Genomic DNA, 9,990 nt, shown 5'->3' with positions numbered 1-9,990 from the left:
ACAGAAATTTAAAATAAGGTAATTTCCTTAAAGAATAAAAAGACCGCCGGGCGGTGGTGGCGCACGCCTTTAGTCCCAGCACTCGGGAGGCAGAGGCAGGCAGATCTCTGTGAGTTTGAGGCCAGCCTGGTCTCCAAAGCGAGTTCCAGGAAAGGCGCAAAACTACACAGAGAAACCCTGTCTTGAAAAACCAAAAAAAAAAAAAAAAAAAAAAAAAAAAAAAAAAAAAAAAAAGAATAAAAAGACCTCTGGGCCAGTAATAATAGTCATAATCTAAATGAAAAGATAAAGAAATCCATTTTGCTGAGTCCTAATGATACTCTGCTATACTCATAGATGGGAGTCTAGAATAATCATCATCAGAGAGGCTTCATCCACAGCAACTGATAGGAGCAGATGCAGACACCCACAGCCAAACATTAGGCAGAGCTTAGGGAATCCTGCATAAGAGGGGAAGAAAGGGTGTGTAGGAGCCAGAGGGGTCAAGACACCACAAGAAAATGGCCCACAGAATCAACTAACCAGGGCTCATAGGGTCTTACAGAGACTAAAGCGACAATCAGGGAGCCTGTATATATGTTATGGCTGTATAGCTTCGTGTTTTGGTGGGACTCCTAACAGTGAGAGCAGGGTCTATCTATGACTCTTTTGCTTGGTTTTGGAACCCTTTTCCTCCTACTGGATTGCCTAGTCTAGCCTTGATATGAAGGTTTGTGTCTAGTCATTTTGTAATATGTTATGCCATGTTTGGTTGATATTCCTGAGAGGCCTGCTAATTTCTGAAGGAAAACAGAAGAGGAGTGGATCTGGGGGAGAGGGGACACTGGGAGGAGATAAGGGAGGGGGAAACTGTGGTCAGGATGTAATATAAGAGAAAAAATAAATTTAAAAAGAAAGAAGAAGAAATACATTTTGCTTGTGTGATTTTTTTTTTTTTTGAGTCAGGACTTCGATGTATATATCCCCAGCTGGCCTTGGAACTCCTTATGTTGATCAGGTTGGCCTCAAAATCAGATATCCACCTGCCTCTACCTCCCTAGTACTGGGATTAAAGATGTGTGCCACCACACTCAACTTTGTATAATTTTTTAAACAATTTTTTCTAAGAAAACAAAATTATGCTTCGAAAGAAAGGTTAAGAAAGAGGAAGCAAGGTGAGGATTAAAGACTAAACAGGCACTACTTAATATGTGAGACACAGGAACCTGTAAGACAAATATAGCAGTCTATCTAGGAACAAATGTTCTAGTCCTCAATGGGGAGGTAAACCTTTAAAGTATTCCAACAAATGTACTATGCATTTAAATTGTTCCATTGTTTGTAATTGATGGTTAACATGCCTACCTTGTCTTGATTCTATGGTACCAACAATCTTTGTTTAATAACGATATTTTCAAATCAAATCTGCGTGAAAAATTGTTTGTCTTTGTAAATTAATAATTTGGTTATTCTGGTTTACACATCAGTCTTTTGTGAATATCCTTAGTGTGTATCTGCATTACTAACATCAATAAATACGGAAGGATTTGGAATATTGGGTTTATGAACATGCAAAACTGAAGCCAAGAGCCTAGCATGGTGGTCTGTGGGGATACAGTGGTTGGCTCTGTCCTCTGCTCCTCAGGCAAGTTTATTAGGGTACACAATATATCATCGCTACAGTAGCTCATACATGTAATCCTGGCACCAGCAAAACATGGAAGTTGAGACAGGAAGATGGAGAGTTCAATGGCACCTTGACTTCAAAATGAAACTCTATCCCCCCCCCCCAAAAAAAATGAAGCTAATGAGCTTCTTGCCAAATATTATTCCTCGCCTAGCAATTCTCACGCCACTCCAGGAGACTGCCATTTAACAACAAATACATTGTCAACAGCAAGAAACAGCCATTACTGAGTAGTTTAACGTTAGTGAAAATAGATAATTTGCATTAGCATTTGTACAGATGCTCTTTGATTTAAGATGGGATTATGAACCCATAAACCCACTCTATAAATTGAAAACATCATTAAGTTGAAAGTGTGTTCAATACACCTACCCTAACAAGCAGCATAACTTAGCAAAACAGAACACTATCTAGAGAGAATTGGTTGTTTCCCTTCAGTATCATGACTGGCTGGGAGAGATGGGCTTTACTGTTGCTACCCAGCCTAGCAAAACAATACATTCACTAAACCAGAAAAAGATCAAACTTCAATGTTTCTACTGAATACTTAACTATTTTTGCATCCACCATCAAACCATTGGGGTAGCTGTATGTGGCAAATTTGTATTTAATAAGTACATGTTCTACAAGCAAATCAGAGTTAATTTATTGGACAAAGAAATTAGGAATAAATTAGCCAGGCATAGTGGCACAAGCCTTTAATCCTAGCACTTTGGAGGGAGAGGCAGATGAAGCCCTGAGTTCCAGGTCAGCCTGGTCCACAATGTGAATTCTAGGATAGCCAGGACTACACAGAGAAACACTGTCTCAAAAAATTAGTAAATAAGTGGACAAATTTATGAATTTGTTGAACTTTTTGTTTGAACATCTACTAATGGGGCTAGAGTGATGTTTCCCCAGTTAAAAGTACTGGCTGCTCTTCCAGAGGACCTGAGTTTGATTCCCAGAACCCACATAGCAGATCATAACCATCTATAACTCCAGTCCTAGGGGGTCCAATGCCCTATTTTTGCCTCCATGAGCATCAGGCATGCATGCAGCCAGAACACCCATACACATAAGGAATAAAATAATAATTTAAAAACTACTACTTTTACTTATTCAAAAGTATTATGCCAAAAATTCATATTACTAAAAATAATAACTCCCGCCCCCATGCAGTCAATCTCTTGCTAGAGCTGGTACCATGTATTGCCAGTGCCCAGTCAATGGCATTTTTCTTTTGTTTTGGGCTTTGGGTTTTGGAACATTTTGTACGTGAGTAGTGGTGGTACTGGGAATGGAACCCAAGACATTGTGCATTCTAGGCAAGCACTCCATCACTGAGCTACATTCTCATTCCTCTTTTTCCTATTTTAAATTTTGAGATAGAGTCTCACTAAGTTGCCCAGGGTAGCCTTGAGTTTGAGATCTTTCTCCCTCAACTTCCTGAGTATCTGAGATTACAGGCCAGTGCTGTCAGGCTGGGAGTGGTAGTTGTTGCTTGGTTGCTTATAGTTTTTTTGTTTGTTTTTTTGTTTTGGGTTTTTTTTTTGGTTTGGTTTGGTTTTTTGTTTGTTTGTTTGTTTTGTTTTTCGAGACAGGGTTTCTCTGTGTAGCTTTGGAGCCTTTCCTGGAACTCACTCCATAGCACAGGCTGGCATTGAACTCACAGAGATCTGCCTTGCCTGCCTCTGCCTCCCATGTGCTGGGATTGAAGGCATGCGCCACCACCGCCTGGCGGTTGCTTATAGTTTTATTGTTCTTGTGTTGTTGTTGTTGTTGTTGTTGTTGTTGTTTGAGGTAGACCCTTACTCCTTGGCTGACCTGAAATTCACCAAGTATCTCAGGCTGACCCCAAAACATGGCAATCCTCCTGCTCATCCTCCCAAGTGCTGGAATTACAGGCATCAACCGCCATACAATTCAGTGGCACAGCACATACCTAATACGTGTCATGTATACACACCCACCCCACCCTCACACTCATGCTGTATCATTAGTTACCAAATGGGACTTGAAAGAATTGTTTCTTTCTTCTGTCCTTGCCTCCTCTATCTGGGACAGATAGGGGTTTCTGTGCATCACTCCAGAAAAAAAAAATAACAAAACAGTGTTATATGCAGTATAATAATGAAATGGATTATAGTTTTCCAAGATTATGTTTTGGAGTTTGCTCCTGAGAAAGAATTATTATATTTACTTACTTATTGTGTGTGTCGTGTGCTCATGTGCTCATGTGCATGCCACAGTGTGTGTGTGGGCATAGGGCATCTTGTAGGAGTCAGATCTTCTCTTCTGCCATTGGGACCTGGGAATCAAATTCATGTGATCAGGTTTAGCATAAGCATATTTACCTGTTTCACCATCTTGCTGGCCCAGGACTCACCTTTAAATAAATCATTGCTATAACAAACCAGTGCCACAGAGGATATATTTCAAAATGGAGAATAATTTTGAAATATATTTCAAAATATCTTCAACAATTACACAGGGCTACCCTGTCTTGGAAAAATAATATTGAAATAATGATGGCTCACCCCTGTAAGTGCAACACTTGAGAGGTAGAAGGAAGAGGATCACAAGTCTAAAGCCAGCCTAAGCTATGAGACTATCTCAAAAATACGAAAAGAAAAATTAAAAGTGAACTTCCAAGCCAGATGGGGTGGTATAGGCCTGTAATGGCAGCACTCAAGAGGATGAAGCCTTGCTATTTCAAGGACAGCCTGGGCAATACAGTGAGATAGTATCTTAACAAAAACAACCTAACCCTGAAAATTTAAGTTTCATTTATTCACGTCATAAACAGTTATAAAGTTCTTTTATGCTTTTGATATATATGATCTCTGTCCTATAATTTATAGATAAATTATAGGATCTTATTTTACAAGGACCCTCAATGTCCATATAGGACAGGACACAATCCCCAAGCCAATCATGTATTTTACTAAAAGCTGTAATAAGCATTAAACATGTCACAGTTGTATTTGTCCACTTAAGGTTTTGAAAGTGGTTTACAGAGTCATTTGATACAACTCTCTAAAGTGCAACCCAGGGAAGTACTTCTTAAGCGGTAAGCATAGCACCAAACCCTGTAAAGAGTCTAGGAAAGAAAGGTTTTCTTAGGAGACAGGGCACAGATTTGAACAGTGGAGAGGCTGCTTTCACTGCAAGAAAGAACTGAGCCACTGCCAGACCCTTGCTGGGCCTCCCGTCTCTCAGGATCTACAGCCTGTGAAGTCTCCTCGTAGGCTCATATTTCCCACAGACTGCCTCTCAGCCTTGTATGTTAGAGGCAGCTGAACCCTGGCTTTATGTCCCCAACTAGATCAAAACACATCTAAGAATCACAACACTCCCCCCAGAGTCCCCCACCAACTCTGAAAAGCATAAGTGAGAAAGTACATTAGTACTTCTTGTCCAGATCTTCCTATACCAAGCAACATACGTAACATCTGTGAAATAAACAACTCCCACCTCCAGTCTCAAACACAGCTCCATTTGGAGACCTGAGAGTTCCTCCTATCTATCAAAAGACTATCAGGACTCACCAAACAGCAAGACTGGTGATGAGCCAAACTCACTAAGCCTCACTCACACCCCTGTTTTCTTCTATCACTGCCAAACATGAAAACACCCAGTCTGACTTGTTGGGACTGTGAGCAAGTTGCTTTTTCCCCTCTTTTTCTTGGAGAATTTCACACAATGCATTTTGATCATATTCACTCCCCACTCCTCCCTGAAACTCCCCCCTGATTCATACCTCCCTCCCTGCCACCCATCCCACCAATTTCCTGTCCTCTTTTTAAAAAACAAAACCAAAACAAAACTAATGAACTCTAGTTTGTGTTGCCAGTACTCTCCTGGGTGGGGGCCATCCCCTGGAGCCTGGCTGATGTACCAGGGGTCACACCCTTACAGAAAACTGACTCTTTCTCCCCCAGAAGTTATCAGTTAGGTGTGAGGACTCATGAGCCCCTTTCCACTCTGTCCTAGACTGTTGATTAGCTTGATCCTGTGCGGGTCTTGTCGAGTCAACTACAGATGCTATGAGTTCCTGAATTCAGTAGTCTGTCAGGTCCAGAAGATATGACTTTTCTCCTGTCCTCGCCAACCTCTGGCTCTTACACTCTTTCTGTCCCTTCTTCCATTATGTTCACTGAGCCTTCTAGAAAGCGGTCTAATATAGATGCCCCATTTGTGGCTGAACACTCACTCCATTGCCACTTAGTCTCTACACTTACACCAGTTATGAGTTTCTATGTTAACCACTGTTCACTTCCCAAAGAAACACCATGGGCGAGGCCTAAGAGTAACATTATTCTATGAGTAAAAAAAAAAAAAAATGAATTTAGAGCCGGGTGGTGGTAGCACATGCTTTTAACCCCAGCACTCGGGAAACAGAGGCAGGTGGGATCTCTGTGAGTTCGAGGCCAGCCTGGTCTACAGAGTGAGTTCCAGGACAGCCAAAACTGTTTCACAGAGAAACCTTGTCTTGGAAAAAAAAAAAGAGGAAGAAGAATTTAGAGAGCAGTTTGATACTATGTCCATTTAGCAGGTTCACCCCTGGGGCCTTGTTAATCCTCCAACTGTTGTGAGGGTCTTAGGTGATGGGGTAGTTATCTAGGGGTACAGGTAGGTTTGTCTGGTGGGATGGATAAAGAATTGTATTCCCTGGAGAGAAGATTGAGGCAGGAAAGTGAAGGGACAATTGGAGAAGGGCCACTGAAAGGGAGTGACATCTAGAAATCTGAGGGGAGAGGGTGAGATAACCCCCAAAGCAAGAAGCAGCTCTTCTTAAAGGGGCCAGTCCCTATTTTCAAAGGATTCCCCAAGTTACCCTAACCCTTCTTCCAACTACAGGGTTTTAGCCAGGTTTACAGTACCAGATATATATTTTCTCCTGTGGAATGGGTCTTAAGTCCAATTAGAAAGCAGTTGCTTATTCCATGTCTTAGTTAGGGCTTCTATTGCTTTGACAAAACACCGTAATTAAAAAGCAAGTTGGGGAGGAAAGGAATTATTTCAGCTTACACTTCCAGGTAAACAGTCCATCACTGAGGGAAGTCAGGACAGGAACTCAAACAGGGTAGGGTAGGAACCTGGAGGCAGGAGCTGATGCAGAGGGCATGGAGGGAAGCTGCTTACTGGCTTGCTCCTCATGGCTTGCTCAGACTGCTTTCTTATAGAACCCAGGACTACCAACTCAGGGGTGGCCCCACCCACAATGGGCTGGGCTCTCCCACATCAATCATCAGTCAAGAAAATGCCCTATCGGCTTGCCTACAGTCCAATCTTAGGGAGACATTTTCTCAATTGATGTCCTCTCCTCTCAGATAACTCTAGTTTGTGTCAAGTTGTCATAAAGCTAGCCAGCACATAAGACAAGATAAACACCCTCCATGTCTGGCTGTTGGTCTCTGTATTGGTCCCCATCTGCTGTAGGAGGAAGCTTCTCTGAGGATGACTGAATAAAGCACTGATCTGTGAGTATAGCAGAATATCATTATGAGTCATTTTAGCACCACATTTTTTTAGACCAGTATTATTTGGTTTTACCCCAGGTCCCTGCCTATCTAGTCTTAGGTTCTCGGTCACCCAAGCAGTGTCAGGTATGGGTTCCATCTCATGGGCCTTAGCTCAAATCAGTTATTGGTTGGTTACTCCCACAAGTTCTGTGCCACCATTGCCCTAGCATATCTTGCAGGCAGGACAGACTCTAAGTCAAAGTGTTTGTGGCTGGGTCTGTGTTTGTGTTTCTCTTTTGGTAGCCTGCAGAGTATCTCCCCACACCAAAGACACTAGAACGTAGGAGTGAAGGTTCTGTGTAGGCACCAGCTCATTTTTTTCATGTTCCGTGAGTTGTGTGGATGTTGTGCTCAGCAATGGGGCCCCACTGTCATTTTTGGAGAGTAACCCATTGTCTTGGCAACAGCCTGAGTTGTTTGGGGATAACCATGGGACCCCCTTGGCCTACAACTTAGTTGAATGCAACCCAGTCCTGGTACCAGAAGCCTCCTTTGGTGAAAAGATATGGCCAGTTGGGACTCGGGCTCCCTCATTATTAGGAGACCCATTAGGATCGCCTTCACATATTTTAGGAAGTTTCCATTGCACTAGGTTTCCATATCTTCCCTCAAATGCCCCTCAATTTTAGTTGTCTCTCCCTTCATTACATTCCTCAACCCACTCTTCCCTCCTCTTCTGTTCCTCCCATTCCTATCCACCGCTCCACATCCCAGTCGACCCATAAAATATATTCTATTCCCCTCCTGGGATACACACACACACACACACACACACACACACACACACACACACACACACATATATATATATATATATCCCCTAGTCTCTTATTCTATACCTAAGCTCTCTGGGTCTCTGGATTGTAGATTAGTTATCATTTATTTAATGGCTAATGTCTTAGTGTTTCTATTGCTGCAATGAAACACTATGACCAAAAGGCAAGTTTGCGGGGAAAGGATCATAGTCCATCATTGAAAGAACTCAAACAGGGTAGGAACTACCTCAGGAGCTAATGCAGAGGCTATGGAGGGGTGATGCTTACTGGCTTGTCCATCATGGCTTTCTTGGCCTGCTTTCTTATAGAATCCAGGACTACCAGCCCAGGGATGGCATCACCCACAGTGGGCTGGGCCCTCCCCCATTAATCACTAATTAAGAAACTGCCCTACAGCTGGATCTTATAGAGGCATTTTCTCAGTTGAGGTTCCCTCCTTTCAGATGACTCTAGCTTGTGTCAAGTTGACATAAGACTAGCCAGGACACTTTATAACATTCATGCCACTATTGCACACATGGGCCTATCTTGCCACCCCAGTCATTAGTGCAATTAACAGCGTTCACATTTGGGTAAAACAATTGATGACCACAACCACCACCCCCACCACCCCCAGTGTACATAGCACCTTCCAGTACTATGAAAGCTAACAGGCAGGGAGGAAGCTTCCTGGTCAGAACGAATTTGCTTTCTCCATGTCCTATGACCAATGTGTGTGGTGTCTTCAGCAATAGGGTTTTACCATCAACTTCTGATGGGCAACCAAGAATGATGGCTATAGCCTTTATTGTTTGAGGCATCACTGTGACACCCCGACCAGACCAACAACACAAGGGGAGGTACCCCACAACTGGCACTGGGCTTTTTATTTGACAATCTATGGCTTCTAGGATAGGACTAATCACCTATGTAGGATAACTTTAATCAAACTCTTTGGGGGTGGAGCTGGAGAGATGGCTCAGAGGTTAAGATGGCTCAGAGGTTAAGAGCACTGGCTGTTCTTCCAGAGCTCATGAGTTCAATTACCAGCAACCACAAGGTGGCGAGCAACCATCTATAATGAGATCTGGTGCTCTCTTCTGGAGTGCAGGGATACATGCAGGCAGAATACTGTACACATAATAAATACATGTAAAAAAAAGTTCTTTGGGGACAAATTACTCGTGAAAATAGGCAAGTTACTTAAACTCTGTGTTCTCATCTGTAAAATGGGGTTTCTATTTTATGAAGATGCTAGGAGAACTGTGGAGTGTCAATCTGTGGGAGATAAGAAGGAAGTTTGGTTCAACACAATTCAGTAGCTGGTGTTGCTTCAGACTTCAAGAGTCTGATCTCAAGTAGTTTATTTTAGGCATTTTTTTATATAGGGTTTCTGTCCTGGAACTTGCTTTATAGACAAGGCTGGCCTCGAACTCACAGAGATCTGCCTGCCTCTGCCTCCCAAGTGCTGGTATTAAAGGTGTGCACCAGCAGTGCTTAACTATTTTAGGCATATTTAAGCACAGCACAATTTGGAAAAAAGTTTCTGGTGATAATTAACCCAAACCCATGTGCACAACAAAGCTCAAGACATGACTACTTTGAAATGCTTAGTAAAGTAGTAGTGACACAACTTCCAGAAAGGCTGCTTCTATAGATTAACTGGAGACAGGCTCAAGATAAACAAGCTGAGGATAAGGGTCTGGGGGAGGAGAGCACTATAGATTAACTGAGACAAACAATCTCAAGATAAAGGTCTGGGGGAGCCCATGTGGCCTGGCCACACAGATAGCGCAAAGGTCACCAGGCTATTACCCACATCTGTCTCCAGCCTTCTGGGTGGAAAACAGGTTATACATCTCTCTCTTTGAAGAGACAACCCTGCATGCTTAACATTCCTGGTTTCCCTGGTGCTTGCTTGTCTGTGAGCACAAGGACGTCTGTGTCTCTTACAGGGGACTAAAGAAGAAAATTCAAAGTGGTGTTAAATTCTTTAGGATTTTTGTTCCTCCTCTTCCTTGTTCCCTCTTCCCCTTTAACACATTTCCCTGTGCTTCTCTTC

This window comes from Peromyscus eremicus, chromosome X (genome assembly GCF_949786415.1).
Source record: "Peromyscus eremicus chromosome X, PerEre_H2_v1, whole genome shotgun sequence".
NCBI lineage: Eukaryota > Metazoa > Chordata > Mammalia > Rodentia > Cricetidae > Peromyscus > Peromyscus eremicus.
This window is presented reverse-complemented; position numbering follows the sequence as displayed.